The sequence below is a fragment of the Pseudopodoces humilis genome, chromosome 1 (genome assembly GCF_049639895.1).
Source record: "Pseudopodoces humilis isolate 2021_Gansu_Grassland_sample_001 chromosome 1, ASM4963989v1, whole genome shotgun sequence".
NCBI lineage: Eukaryota > Metazoa > Chordata > Aves > Passeriformes > Paridae > Pseudopodoces > Pseudopodoces humilis.
In genome coordinates this window covers 94,661,043-94,675,530 of record NC_142200.1, presented here as the reverse complement: position 1 = coordinate 94,675,530, position 14,488 = coordinate 94,661,043, and the positions used below count along the sequence as shown (strand labels likewise).

The window sequence follows — 14,488 nt, the reverse complement described above, 5'->3', positions numbered from 1 at the left end:
CGTGTGCCAGCCCAGCAGGGCTGGTGAGTAACTATTAAAACACAGGGCAACAAATGAAGCCTTCCTGATGCTTTCAATAAGCAGTGACTAACAGCTCTTTAAATTATCAAAACAGTGGCAAAAATAAATTATATTTAAGGTTACATTTTCACCACCTCCTTATTTGTACATACAAAATATGTCCATATAACTATATTAGCTAATTAACAGTGCCGCTATTCAAATGCAAAAATGCTTTTCAAATGCATCTGTACACGGACAAATGCAGATTTTTTATACCTGAATGGCTGTGAATAAACAAACCAGAAGCCAAATCAAGATCTGACTGTTTGATCTAGAGGATATGGCATATTTAGACACATATTCTAAGTTACAACAATGTAAATTATTGCTATCCCTTTATACATTTTCAGCTCCTTCATGAAAAGAATCACATTTGATCCACTGGAAATAAATCTGGTCAGAGGCTATTATAAAATGCAGAATGTGCTTCCGCAAACAGAACAAGCAAACTTGTGTAATTGGTACATTCATAATTTATTTCACTCTGTTTTGCTGACATCTATCTATTCTTCTAAAAACCTTCTCCAATGAGTTGATTTATGTTCCAACAAAGGCTATCTCAAATCTCTCATTTCTTTCTGTTTGATTCTGAATATTTTACTGCTTGAAACTTACAATGACTATCTGCAATAGTTACATTTAACCTTCCATATGCTCTTTCTCATACAATTGTTTACCTTCTAGGACAAGGACTGGTATCAAACTTTCTTTTGATTAGGCTTCTTTCCTGGTGCTAGGTAGCACGTGTACCCCTTAGGCTTTCAGTGTACTAAATTTACTGTCAGCACTTTTTATGATCCCTCAGCTTCTTCTCCCTTCACAAATTTATCTCATTTCATTATCCTTGGCAGTTCTAAAACCTTTAAAATTTTGGTCTGCTGAAACTCAATTCTAATGCAAGAGGAAATAAGGTTCACCCTGACAAGAGATAACTACAACTTTTGAGCACACCTCTCTAGTTAGCCTTGCCCAGTCTTTCTTCATCTGTCATTCAATGCCTAGAAGTAGAATTTGGGTGCACAATACAAACCCTAAAGCCAGAAGTGCATTCTTTCCCTAGAAAAATATATACTGCTTTCCATTTCCTGAACAGTTCTCCTCATCACTTTTTCAACTACCCTTAGTGAAATTACATTACCTGACTGCTTTGCCTAAGGCAAATGGATGTAGATTATTTCAGCATCTCTTTGTTTTCTTTTTTCCTTCTGGAGGGCGAGGCCAGCAAATTTTATACTAGACTAGCAACATGCTGTGAAATCCAAAGAAATACTCTGCATGCCTCCTGCTCTAATTTTTGCTTTGAAAATGAGTACTTCTTATGTTGATTTGAAACATGAAAAATAACTGTGTGGCCATAAAAGTGCACAGGAAAACAAAATCTGTGAATTACACTGAGCTATTTTTGTCATATCTGACCTTCTGGGTCTATTCCAACTATATCACTCTAGTTAAGTCAGTGACTTACTATCAGTTGCTTGCCAGCTCCTGGCAGTGCTCCCTGATCACTTCTAGGTGACTCACAGGGCATGAGATCGACCTTACGGTCCTTCAAATGACAATAAAATGTGCAACTTGCCAGAAGAAACACCATTTCTCTTTCTCCTAAGCCCCAGTCTCATCCCACCTGTGCTTCCCATTCCAGAACACTCAGAGCAGGAGGAAGGAGGTTATTTGAAACATCAGCCTGCAGGTGTTTCCAAGATGTGTTCATGATTAAGCAAAGATTTTCCTTTTTTGCATCTTGTCCAGCTAAAGAGCAGAGAGTAAATGGACATTTCTTTTCCCCTCCATGATTCTATCTTTTGCATTTACTTACTTCTGAAATGCTTTCCAAATGTTTTCTCAGGGTTTGGCCTAAGATCTTGATATGCTGCCTCCTAAAATTCTTCTCAAACATATGTTATTTGCCTTGAAGTTGATAGTGTCTTTCCACTTCAGGAGAAATCTTCAGTTAGAGGCACCATGAGATTCTCTATTTCCAAACCAAACCCATTCAGTTATCGAGGAAAGAATTAGGTCTTCTACAAAATCCAGTCAGGGCACCCAGAGAGGAAGCAGATCTGCTAAATAAGGAGCTGCCGTTTTGCACAGCGCCTTTTCAGAGCTGAACTGCCATATGCTGCTGCCTATCCCTCCTGCACTCACATCCTCTCTGGAGGAAACCAGCTCTGTGCGCTTCAGTCCACTGGCTCAGCCTTCCCCAAAATGGTGTGCACTTCACTTAGCTGCAGGTTAATGTCTTCTCGCCCCACCCCAAGGCACTGAAATACGTTTTTGGTGCCTTAGGCACCCTTCAAAGGAGCAGGTGCTTCTCTTGCAGACACCTTGCACCAGGTGAGGAGATGGGGACCCATGGTCCCTTGAGGGTCCGTGGCAGGCTGTGTCACAGACACAAAGCGATTGGTGGAGGGAAGTGACAGACTTTCTCCGTGTGTGACATTCTTTTTGTTTCTGGTTTCTTGTGAGGAGCACACAGGGTTCAGGAGGTGGAGGAAAGTCACCCTGATGTTCTGATTCCCTTGCACTGCATCAAGGGAGCAGGGGGATAGGCTCTGCTAGGCCCAGCCTAAATCTATCCCTGTAACATGTTAAAGAGAAAAGAAGTTTTCTACGTGCCTTTGGGGCTCTCTTCTGTACAAAGAGAGACTCCAGGAAGCATTCTGTGACACCAGTGCCCATCAGGAGTCAGGACTGTCTGGTGCAATAGTGGAGCTCTTACAGCCACACACACACACAACCATTTCCAGCCCTTCCCGCTCTCAAAAAGCTTTGAAATGAAGCTCCAGCCAAGACCTCCCTCTTGCAGTCTCACCTAAGCCTTCTCTCCAGCCACATCCTGCATGCCAGCTCATAGCAGGCATTCCTAATCCCCTGGCTGCCTGCCTTGTCCTCCTCTCCAAAGGGACTTTGGCATCACTTTCCACACGTTTTGCCTTTGCGAAGTTGCAAAGGCCTTGACTCTCACGTTCATGCCTGCCACTTGACTCAAGAAAATAATAAAAAACCAAAGGAGGGAATGTGGGTGGGAAGTAAAACCTGATAAATGAGACTGCCTTTACATAACTACAAAGCCCTAATCATAACTGTGCTAATATACTTCTTCCTGTGCTGTTGAGAACCCACTGGTATAGCAAAAATGTAACACCGGCAAATAAGCAACACAAAAATGTGTTAAAATCCATCACTGGATCCCTGGAAACCCACATGTTGTTTCCTGGCACTCCAGCATTTACCAGCTGGCTCAGATGAAATTATGGAAAAGGCAGAGGGACACTCTTTTCCTTATCACACTCATTCATTATCTTCCACCCTCACTATTACTGTACAAGACACAAGCTCCGTGACACCACCAGCGTAGGGCACAATGTCATGCTCCCTCCTGCCTTTGCCCTTCATCCAGCCCCTACATGGGGCTGAGGGGTTCATTCAGAAACCTGGAGTTGTCAATCCTAGCTGGCAAGGATCCACACCTTTATTCAGAGACAGTCCCATGAGTATGCGGCGGGTGACTCTGAAACCACTTTAGGTGACACCTCTTATCTCTGTGAATGGGTAGGTGAATGCACAAAATGAAAGGAGAAAACTCTTGCTAGTTACAACAGAGGACAGAAAATAATGCAAACTGTTCAGATAAACAGCCTGGACACTCTTGTTCTACTTTGACCTGGCACTATTTTAAATCAAAACACCAGTCTGTGGTAATTTTACACTAACTTATTTTAAGTGAAAGTGGATCATTATGTTATGACTACCTGAATACATTCAGCTGAAATTCCAGCAAGGGGTGGCTCAAGGTTGGACCATGCCTACTAGCTTTCATAGGTGGAAATAAGATGACAAAATCAGTAGTTAATAGAACACTTCATTGTGTGAAGAAAGAACCTCATACTGTGCCTTCATGATGCATCCTGCTCTTGGGAGCAGTTTACCCCTAAACCCCAATGCTGCATTTTCATTTACATTCTGAAAACAAAGGGTCTGATTTCTTTTATACCTTTCTTATGCTATTGAATTTAACGTTAGCTGTGTCTCTTGCTTCAAGATTTTCTCTGGAAATCTCCAGTGATGCATAGAATAATTAAAAAAATTGTAGAGTAGGATCTTTTGGTGGTACAATTACATTTTCTCCTTAATAATGGTCCACTTTTGAGAATGCCAAGAGTGGTATAAAGGATGCCAAGGAAGCAAAAGGGAATCATGTCACTAAACTTTGATAGTCTGAATGTGCTTGAAAAATCTTCTTGACCAAGAAGGAAGCAAGAAGACCCCAGAGAAATGCTGACTCAAGGCTTCAGAAAAGAATCGGGTGCTGCCACTAAGCATGACAAATCCTCATCTGACTTTGGTTCCTCACGCTGATGCATGAATGGAGCAATGTGCCCCCACCTTATAACACTCAATATATAAACTCAACTAATATAACACTCATTATATTTTATTATATAGCATATATGGTGTTATTATATAATATATATTATACTATGTAACACTCATATATAATTATAACACTCAATAAATATATAAGCTCAATTAAGCCAGTTTATTAAAAAGTATCAAAGTATGAGTTTTGGATCATACACCAGTCTTCTCTCACTTAAGCTAAAGGTGAATCCCTTCATTTGAGGAATAATTAAATTCTATATAATCTTTAAAAAACAAAATTAAAAAAAAAATCCCAGTATTTAGAATTGTAGTAGGTTGTTGAACAAGAAGCCATGTTTGATATGAAACAAAAAAGCATGCATATCCACATGTGCAGCATTTGAACAGGTATTATTTGTCACAGTCTCCCACAGATGCTATCAGAGCTTACAGAGAAAAGCAATGGTTATTAAAAATGATTCACCACACTTATTAACATGACAAAGCACAAGAACCGTGAACTAGTCATTAGAATGAATGAGGTTTGATAAATAAAAGAGAATGTATGAGATTTAATAAATAAAAGGCTTTTCAATGTTCTATAAGGACCCACTCTTGAAACCCCTTGGTTTTTGTGAGCTTCAGGACACCAACGTACCCAGGAGTTTGTTTGTGTGAATTACTCATGAAGGGTCCCTTCCAGCTCATACTATTCTATTATCCATTGCCACTGGGATAGTGCAGAGAAGCAGCCAATCTTTGATTGCAATTGCTCAGTTAAAATTTTCACCTACAGAAAACACAGTATTGCTGTGCCAAGTCCAAGTCAGTGCATGTCTTGAACGTATTTAAGCTGATTCCCTTCTTGCAGGAGAAAAGCAGAGCTTGCCAAAGTGACTTCCAGATGGAAAGTGCATCCCTGATCATATGTGTCTACAAACAGACCAAGCTGGCCAGTCCTGAGGCTGCTCTCACTTGACCCAAATGGGGAACCATCGTCTTGGAACTCAGAGTGGAGGAAGAAAGCCAAGTGAGAATCACATATTTTAATTGAAAAGTAATTAGGCAAGAACACTAGCAGATTGCAGTGGAAATTGAGAAGCCATAGAACAAATTGTTTCCATGGACTCACTAATCCTTGTGAATTCCTTCCAACTCAAGATATTCTGTGATTCTATGATCCTAAGGGTGAAGTCTGTCAGGATTAGACATTGAATGTAAGCTCTTTTCACAATTTTTTATTTTAAAGATGGAAAAGAAATAAAATCATAAGTTTTACTCTTGCTTAGTCCAAGAGTGATCTGGTATTATTCATCCATAACTCTGAGGGTTTTAACTCTAGACCATTGTACAAGCACAAACACCTAGGACTGAGGCAGGCTCTCACTTACATAAAGGTTGGTCTGGATGGGTTCTTTTGATTTATCTCAGCATGTCAAAAAGAACATTTCCCTGCCATACAGCCAATTGCTTCTAATTAAGAGCCCTGAACAGCAGTCTGCAGAACAAATTCCAGTCCCTCTGCTGCCAGAGGAAGCCTTCATGGTGTGAAGCCTCATACAACCACCAGGAGAGGCTGAGCTCAGAATCGGGCTTTTAGAGAAACACTAAATGCAATATTAAACTGAGAAATATTTTAGCGACATTTACATTGAAGAATATACACACGAAAGAGGATATTCACAATTACAATCACAAAGTGCTGGGACTCTCTAAAGCCTGGAGAGTATGCTGCTTCTGCTTCTGGTGGATAAAGAAAAGGTTGTGTATGCTGTGCATTTCCCAGTCTCACAGGACTCCACCTTTTGTTTCTAAATCAGTAGTTATGAAATGAAGCCTTCTAAACTACTTAAACTTGTCATGAAAAGACTTTTCAAAATTTCTCTCTTTTTTCTCTCTCTTTTATAAATAACTCTGATCCTCTTCCTTAATCCATATATATTTGCAAAAGTTTTTGCAGGCTTTAAAGTCATACTCAGAAAAGTCCTTCCTGAAACACCTTTGATGACTTTACAGTATATAATGACATTCAAAACTACTCCTCAAAGTCTGACTAAATGACCTGGAAAAACACAATAGACAAAAACACAGCAATAAAATTATTCTAGGTACAGAAATTAAAACAAATCAACTTTATCTGAACTAGAGCTGGTGTGACTAGAGTTGTTAGTGCTTTCTTGTAGGCTGAATAGAGGAGACTTTCGTAAGGAACTGATATGACTTTCCCTTAAACAATGAACACAAGTTCAACTGAATGCAATCTGGAAAAAGCCCTAAAACTTAGCTGGGAACTTAGACTGAATGTAATAATTTGAGTTCTGCCACAGAAACTATGTCTGATTAAACGTCACAGGGTCACGATTTTACTGTGTGCTCCTGTACAGTGAAAGCCATCATATAAATGATACCATTCAAAGTTAGCATACTCATGCACATCAATAGAAACCACAGACAAGCCTCTTGTGGCTTCACTGACTGCTTAAGCCTGGCAGGTAAGGCTGGTCATTATTCTGAGCACGGAGGTAAGTTCAGAAATATGTCAACATGCATTACTGCAATCAACATGCATTAGTGCACATCAGCGTGCATTATTGTAATCAAATTTAACAGCTCAACTGAACAACAAGGTCTTGCAGTCTGAAAAGATGGAAAAAGGTCCAGTAATGGTAACAAAGTGGTGCTAGACTGCCCATGGAGACACATAGCAGGCCTCTGCCATCAAAGTATAACTGCAATTTCACTGCAAGAATCAGTCTGGATGGTGTACCACAATCATCATTAACTAGAAGCACATTATAGTGATCTCCAAAAGCAATCATTTCTGATGTCAGAATTAGACACTAAAATTTATGAGATGTGCTCCATGTCCTGGGAAATATCTGCTTTTTCAAGTATTTCTTCCTTAACTTTGGAACATTATCAAAGGCAGTTTGTGAGGGAAGAGAATTAATTTTTGAGAACCAAGTAAAAATTTCATCCCGACAGGTCAGAATAAAGTAGAATTCTAACCCATACAGATTTTAGCCTTGGGATAATGTTTGAAAAGCTCTAAAGAGGCTTGAGTTTCACTCAGAGTTTTGTAGAATTAATTTATATTGTGATTGCAGTCTCCATAGAGGCTCTGGGCTCCTGGCTTTACCAGCTGAAAAAAATTGCACCGATAATCTGAAGGAAAACACCTGTTTTTCCTCATGTCTGTTACAATTTATTCAGCATGGAGTACCTAGGATTCTCACACTTCACTCTGAGAATTTCAAAAACCCCTCATCTTCCCTCAAGCTCTGTCTATCCTTCATCCTACTATTTAGAACACTCAATGACTCACAGTGTTGACAATGCACTTTCTCTAGCAATTGTTCCCACCTCATTTCCAAAGCAGGATGTTCTTATTCTTAGAAACATACCAACCCCTCATGCTAAAAAAAAACACCCTGAAGTCCAAAACCAAACAAAACTCTAGAGATTTTTTTTTTTGTACACTGCAAAAATCTGTCCATCATTATGACAACCACCTTCAGAGAGTGAGACACTGCCACTGCCTTACACTACTTGTGCCAAGACCCATTAACGGGAATCACATATTGGTCCCTTCATTAATCTCCATCACTTGTGTGGTTAAACGAGCACATTCCCATTGTTGTTGACTCTGAATGTGATGTTCTTATGTTATTGCTCATGCAGTTCAGTGTTGCTTCAGCTGTAAACAAACACAGAGTTTAACTGTGAATGAACTCCTTCCAGCTCAGGCCAGCAATACCCCAGTAATGCCAAAGCCACCTGAACCAGGAATGGGACACAGCACAGAAACCAGGGCTCACAATCCCTGCACTGCCATAGCAAGGGAGGGACTGAGGGGGAAGAGAAGGCAAAAGGGAAAAAGACTCTGAAAGGATGCAAATGTTGACACCCTCAAAGTCACCATAGTAAGTAGATCTGCACTAAGAAATACTAGTTTTCAAACAAATGGGTATTTCAAATCCAAACAGTATTTTCCTTGATTCAAAGCTGGTTTCATGTGACAAACATTTAAAAGCAGTAGTGTAGGTCCAATTCTAGAAATTAAAAAGTAAATGGAAACAAGCTTCCATTTCAGGATTCAGTTCTGTTCAACACCCTGGACAGATAAAATACCAAGGTCTCAGAAAAGTGCTAGACTTGAAGAAGTTAGGTATAGTTTTCAGGGATACAGGGCTAGGCACAAAAAAATTATCCTCACAGCTGTGCCAAATCCCTGGAGGATGGTTTATCCTAAATCTGGTTTACTTCTCCTCCTTTTTACTTAATCTGTCCAGTTTATCCTTAAACATTCCAAAATCACAGATGTCTTGTAACTCAGACAGTGGGGCAAATGTGCACAAAATGATGATGTGAGGAATCTGGTTCACAGCCCAACACACAACTGCTTCACAGTACATCTAGCAAACCTCATTGTCAGCCCATCCCAAGAAGGTGTGTGACTAAAAACATTAAAAGAAACCCCAACAAACATTGCAATATGGCAAAAGATATATCATAAACAAGTAAACATGTTTATAAATCCTCTCCAAAGTTCCCGGAGGACCATGCTCGAATCCCAAGTGTACCAAACAAAGCCAATGTAGTGGTGGGCTTGGTAATGGCAAGAGTCAGACTTCATGATCTTAAAGGTCTTTTTCAACCTAAATGCTTCTGTGATCCTGCTGGGTGTCAGCACTCTTTTCCCCCTCCAAAGGAATGATGGAGTTCAGGCAGAGAAGGGCATCACCAGCATGGCCCCAGCTGCTCCCATTCACGAAGGATGAGCAGTGGGCATCCTGGCACTACTCTGCACACAGACTAAGATGGATCTTACCCATTACTCCCTGCCCAGCTGGTATCTGTCTATTTATTTTGTTCAGAGAACCATTTATAGATGGCTGAGACAAACAGCTCTAACTCAATTGCCAAAAATCCCCCACAACATTAATATTTACAAAGTGCTTCTTGTGGGTACCATTTTAGTCTAAATATTATTTGTATCTTCAAGAAACACAAAGCTCTGAATAAGAAGATGAGAATAATCTCCATAAACACCAACACGTATAATTCTTCTTCTTGAAACAACACTGAAAGGACACATTCTTAATGTTTTATTTCTGTTTCATCTAGGTTGCTTTAATATTCCTGGGATCTTGAGTACATTTTTTCTTTTAAATGCTCATACCCTTACCATTTGTCAAACATTGATTTACCTCCTGCAACTTGTGCAGAACTCTAATTTAACACACTTTAGTTGGATCTCTTGTTTTCAACAAGCATCACAAATTCTACTGAGAGCACAGAAAGACACTGGTTAACCAAGCACAGAGCATGGAGAACCATTGTTTGTGCAAACCTCCTGCAAATATAGTGGATTTACATTTATTTTGACCAATACCTGGCATCACAGTTCACAGTCTTAATTATCCTTATTTTTAAAGTACTTATTTAGAACCCTGAAAGAGAAGAAGAAGGAAATCATTTGGGACCTTTTCTGCTCAGGAATAGGAATAGACTAGAGTGGCTTAATTCAATTACAGTAATTGAAATTCCTCCCTTAGCTTTTTGTCACTTGGAAAAATACCACAAGACCCTGACTTGCCTTAAAGATTTAGATTTTATCATTTAATGATTGTAAAATGGTAAATTTGTTTTGGTAGAACCTGAACAATTATCAGAGATGCCAGTTCATGTTAAGAAGCTGGGAGACTGCATACTTCTTATCTTAATTCCTGGGTGAAAAAACAAAGAGATTTTAAATATTTAATAATTAGAAAAATGCTCCATAAATTGCTCTTCATGCACCTAAGGCTAATGAAAGCACTGGAAGTTTGAAGATATAAAGCACTCATCCTAAAGCACATCAGCATTCAGAAAACTATCACAGGATGATTTTTGAGTTGGCGAGGGCAGAAGGACAATATTAAGAAAGCAGAGGGACTCTAGCCCCTCTCTCATCTTAAATAACATAGGGAGTGTCCATCCTCTCTGCTGGGAAGTCAGGGAAAAGCCACTGGTCTTTCATCAGGCACTGTGACCAGCACCAGAGCTTTCACAAACATTGTTTTTTTCACTCAGCTCATCGTTTACACACAGTGCACAGGATCTTAATTTGCATTTGTATCTTAGTCTAGTGAAGAACAAAACTAAGTGAGGAGCAAGGAAGAAGTCTCCCACAGGCAAAACACTTCACAAGAGGAACAGAAGCAACAGACCCTAATTTTCTGCGGGGCTAAACTGCCTCTTGAAATGGAACCGGCGTGTGGTGCAGAGGCAGCATACACCAGGGAAGCAGTACCAAGTAACTTAAAGTTGTCATGTTTAATTAATTGTTTCTTAAAAATGCTTGATGCAAACAAACCATTAAAGTCCCTAGACTGATTATTACACCTCTTATAATCTGACGAAGACATTCATCTGAGTAGGGAAACTGGCAAGTCGAGTAACTCAAAACTAACGTCTTAACTGACCAAGTAAGTTACTCCATGCAATTAAAGGCACACTGAGTATTTAAAGAGGTACTGCACCAGAGCTGATAGGTTTCTTCATTATTTTAGCAGAGCTGCAAAACGTTTGAAAAGAAATAATCTCAATCCTTATCACCTACATGCATTTGAAAGTTTTTGAACCCTCTACTGAAACCCATCTGTATCATAGGTTTAACACTCTGGTCCTTGACTCCTCATGTAATTTTTAAAATAAGTCAAAGGCTCCTCAATCACTCAGACATTAAAATATAGGAGTTTTCACCATCTCCAGCTTCCTGTTTCTTCTCTTAATACCATTTAAATTGAACATTTATTTTATCATTAATTCAGTCTTAGAATGTTGCCTCCTTTTCTTTCTTGCAAACAATCTGAGGACACAGGGATCAAATCCACCTCAGGCTTTCCCCCAGCTGTTCAAAACAAGCAATCAAATAGCTGTGTGCATGCAAGTTCACAAGCTAAAAGCTATGCCGAGCATTCAGAAGACAATACTCTGGAATGATTCCCCACCTGGGTACTCACCCAGTACCAAGAGTACCAGTGCACAATATTAGCACAGGTACAGCTACAGCATCATCAGTTCCCACCAGCTTTTCTGGCTCTAGCTTCTCCAGTTAGACTGGTCTCCTGCTGGAGAAGTCCAAGGGTTTTCACGGTGTCTGAAAATCCATCCAACACTGGCTTGATCACTGATCCTGTCTGACTGCAGGCAGTGCTGGGCTCTGCGCAAGGTGCAGTCTGAATACCTGGGGGGTAATCTCTTACAGTGTTCTGAAATCATAGTTAGGCATTTGAAAGGATTTCTCCCAGAATCAAACACAATGGCAAAGAAGAAGCATCTGAAGACCATCACAGTCCTGCCTAAGTTCAGCAAAGACATGCAATTCTAATGAAACTCTTCTCTCACCTGTTTTATCAACATGGAGTTATGAAGGGGAAATTAAAGAAATAAACTCATGTGTTTTAGGTCTTCAAAACCAAAGCCACATAAACAAAGCTGGGCTATATTAATGGGGACCCTGGCAATAGAACCAGGCACCACGAGAGTTAGTCATACAAAGGGCTGTGTCACATTTTAAAACTGAGCTGAAACTTTTCTCTCTGTGCTGTTTTAAAGCCACTCCGTACTTAAGTGCGAAGTGATGGCAAACATTTATTGACAGTTAATGCAGCGCTCCTGCGATGTATTATTAGGCACAAGCCCAGAGGCACAAGGCCAAGTGCTGTTAATCTCTTGGTGAGTGCCATACTGTCTCAGATATGCACTGCCTGAAAATATCCGGTGATATCGCTAATGTTTTTTAAAAGGCAGGAGTCTCGAGTTTTCACAGAAACTGATACACTGATTAACCCACCAGAATAAAAGTATAATGGAAAAAGCCCTGCAACAGTCCACCCAGTTTCTAACCCCTGTTTCCCCACATCAGGAGTGATGTACCGAAAAAATACTACCTTCCTTTGCCTTCCCTCATGCCTTACTTTAGCAGTGTCAAACCAGATCTTTCTTGCTCGGCTAAAAACCTTTCCAAAACAAGTGAAAACATCTATCAGCTTTTACCCAAGGGAAATGAATTGCTGAATATTCAATCATAGGTTTCCTTCCAAATGCTCTGCTTGTTTGCTTTAGAGAAGCCTTAAGAAGGGCAAATAAAAGGTTTGGAATCCTCTGAGCAAAGCTGACTTCTTTCTCTGAAGGTCACCCTCAAGCCATTTCAGAACCAAGGAAATAGCCAGGGGAGGGATAAGCAGACTCAATAGACAGCTTTTCTTCTCAAGTAACTTTTGTGCTTCAGGCTGAACCAAAAAAATGCCCTCAGGTTTGCCACTTTTTATGGACCTATCCAATTTTACCCTGGGGAGAAAGATTGAGTAAGAAGTTCTTGCAAAAGTATCTGCTGCACAAGTGCTTCAAAGAAAGGAGAGACTCCCTTTTCAAAAAGAAAAGGGATCAGGCTTGTCAAGGGTCTTATGGTTCCGGTACCTTCTTCTTTGGGACAAACCTTAACTGCTGTTTTCAGGGTCAGTGCCAAAACTGGAATATTCATTCAAACCATACCGTGTAGATCAGAATCAAGACAGCCCCTTCATATTCCTTCAGAATTTATGGTCTGATCATAGATATAATATGCACTCAAATTGATAGCAATGCATTTAGCAAACATTAAGTATGACTGCCATGCCTATTCAGAGCAAATTTTGCCTAGGATCCAAACGGAAACTCCTAATCGCTTTAGATAAACACATTATTTAGGAGATGATGCAGCCTGACTGAAGACTTAATTCTGTGTAAACCTTGAGGAAGACCCGGGAAAGCAGCGGGAGCTCTGCCTAAGCAAAAACTACAGGACCTGGGGCCCCTGTGCAGCTCCACGCACGGGCACACCACTGTCATCCCAGTGACAGCTCCGCAAGCCCCGTTTCAGTAAGGAAAGCGAATCGCCACCCCAAATCCCCAAGCAGGCAAGTGAACAAAGCAGCTCTCCGGGGCAGTCCGGGCAGGGCAGCGGCTGCGCCCCGGCTCGGCTCCCGGCACGGCTCGGTTACCTTCTTACCGGGCAGGGCCGGCCGCGCTCGCTCCGCTCCTCAGGGCAGCGCAGGGCAGGGCAGAGCAGGGCTCCAGCCCGGGGCAGGCGGCAGGGACGGGGCGGGGCGGCCGCGCTTCTCCCCGGCTCCGGCAGCGCCCCTCGCTCCGCGCACGGCCCGGGCACGGACGGGACCCGGTGCCTCGGCGCACGGTGCCGCCGGCCAGCGGCGAAGTTGCGGCCACCCAGCTCCATTCCCTCGCCCAGCGGGTGCCCCGGCCCGCCCGCCGCAGCCCCTCTCACCTCAGGCACTGCCTCCTCCCCGCCGGGGCCGGGGCCGGAGCCGGCTGCTCCCCGCTCCATCGCCTCTCCCTGCTCCCTGCTCGCTCCGGCTGGCGCGGGCCCGCTCGCCGCCGCCGCAGCCCCAGCGCCGGCCCCGGAGCCCCGCCTGCCGCTGGGGCACGGCCCCCGCCCCCGCCAGCCCCGGGCCGGCGCTGCCCCAGCCGCCCTGCGAGCCTCAGCCGGGCACCGTCCTGGCCGGGCAGCGGCGTTCATCTTTCATTCATGTCTTTAACCAGCAGCCCCCTCCCCTCGCCGGGGCAGCGCGGGTCCCGCTGCCCGAGGGCTCAGCCCGAGCCCGAGCCGCTCTGAGGCGGCGAACTCGCTCCCCCGGGCGCCGGACCTGGGCTGGCTGCGCTGCGCTCCCGGCTCAGTTTCCAGCTCCGCTCCCAGCCCGCGGGTGGCTCCGTGCAGCCGGCAGGTGAGCGCTGTCAGAGAGCCCGTGGGGCGTGCCAGGCGCTTCCCAAGGCGGGGAGAGCCCCTTTCCCCGAGTTTCTGCCCCAGCCCGGCGCAGCCGGAGCCCGTCGGGGAGGCAGAGCGGTGCCGGCAGCCCGCGGAGCGCAGGGACGGGACCGCGGCAGAGCGCGGCTTAGCTCGGAGCCTGCCGTGTGTGCCGGGGCTGCCAGGACCACTCGGGGGGCCAGGTGGGGAGCGGCGTTCACAGACGGCCGGGCAGAGACATCATTACCCTGCCTGATGTCTCCGATCTGCGAGCCT

At 43.1% G+C, this 14,488-nt stretch overlaps 1 protein-coding gene across 4 annotated transcripts in view; it reads right to left on the bottom strand.

The window, feature by feature from the left end:
* The window catches only part of KCNG2 (potassium voltage-gated channel modifier subfamily G member 2), a 52,890-nt gene extending 38,739 nt beyond the window's left edge, over positions 1-14,151 (bottom strand). The window contains exon 1 of one of the 4 annotated variants that reach the window (XM_088056583.1): positions 14,115-14,151. The gene's annotated coding sequence lies outside the window, so the exon portion shown is untranslated. Of the gene's footprint in view, positions 1-13,454; positions 13,525-13,735; positions 13,834-14,114 lie in introns of those variants that run through there. The other 3 variants (XM_005525336.3, XM_088056578.1, XM_088056577.1) reach the window with 3 other exon arrangements.
* Positions 14,152-14,488: the final 337 nt, after the last annotated feature.